Raw genomic sequence first — 923 nt, 5'->3', positions numbered from 1 at the left:
GGGTAATGAACTCGAGGGATATGTGGATGGTACACACAAGTGCCCTCCAAAGTTCACTCCAGATAGCTCTTCTGAAGCAACGTCAACTGACGTGGTTATCAACCTAGCATACAACTTATAGATCAAACAAGACCAACTTTTATTCAGTTGGATTCTCTCAACCCTCACCAAAGGGAGTTTAGCCCAAGTAGTCGGTTGTACAATATTTCAGGTGTTTGGCAGGCACTTGAGACGATGTTTACATCGCAATCCAAGGCTAGGATAATGCAACTAAGGTTGCAATTACAAACTACAAAGAAAGACAACTCATCTATGGTAGAATATCTTTAAAAGATTAAGACTTGTGCTGATAATCTTGCGGTTGCGGCACACCCGATCACTGATGATGATCTTGTCTTATATATTCTTGGAGGACTTGGGCAAGAATATGATGTTGTGGTTTTCTCAGTCACTACTAGGGCTAAGTTAGTTTTATTAGTTGATCTTTATGGCTTGCTTTTAAGTCAAGAGTATCGTTTGGAGCAGATGAGAAGTACAAAACAAGGATTAAGCCAAGCCAACTTGTCTACTAGACAATCCAACAATACTAAGAATGATAACTCCTTTAAGAAGCCTACTAATGTCAATAATTATAAAGCTTATGGTGGCAGATCTGGACAAGAACGAGGTCAAGGTCGCAATGCCAACTCATCCAACCAAAATCAATGTCAAGTTTGCCATAAATTTGGTCACTCTGCCTTGGTTTGCTGCTATCATTTTGACCATGTCTGTCAAGCTCTTTCCAAATAGCACATGACTGCTCTCATTACACAATCTTCTATGGTTGGAGACTCGAATTGGTATCTGAATTCTGGGGCTACTCATCATTTAACTAACGAGATGCAAAATATGGCCATATGAGAAGAATATATCGGAAACAATCA

At 39.7% G+C, this 923-nt stretch overlaps 1 non-coding gene across 1 annotated transcript; it reads left to right on the top strand.

The window, feature by feature from the left end:
* Nucleotides 1–372: 372 nt before the first annotated feature.
* On the top strand, nucleotides 373–511 carry LOC124892539. The gene has a single exon (XR_007050308.1). It is a non-coding gene; the product is annotated as a small nucleolar RNA Z247 (small nucleolar RNA).
* The last annotated feature ends 412 nt before the right edge of the window (nucleotides 512–923 follow it).

Source organism: Capsicum annuum, unplaced genomic scaffold, assembly GCF_002878395.1.
Source record: "Capsicum annuum cultivar UCD-10X-F1 unplaced genomic scaffold, UCD10Xv1.1 ctg48276, whole genome shotgun sequence".
In the NCBI taxonomy this organism is placed as follows: Eukaryota; Viridiplantae; Streptophyta; class Magnoliopsida; order Solanales; family Solanaceae; genus Capsicum; species Capsicum annuum.
Note: the sequence above shows the minus strand (reverse complement) of the source record. Positions and strands in the feature narration are given on the sequence as shown.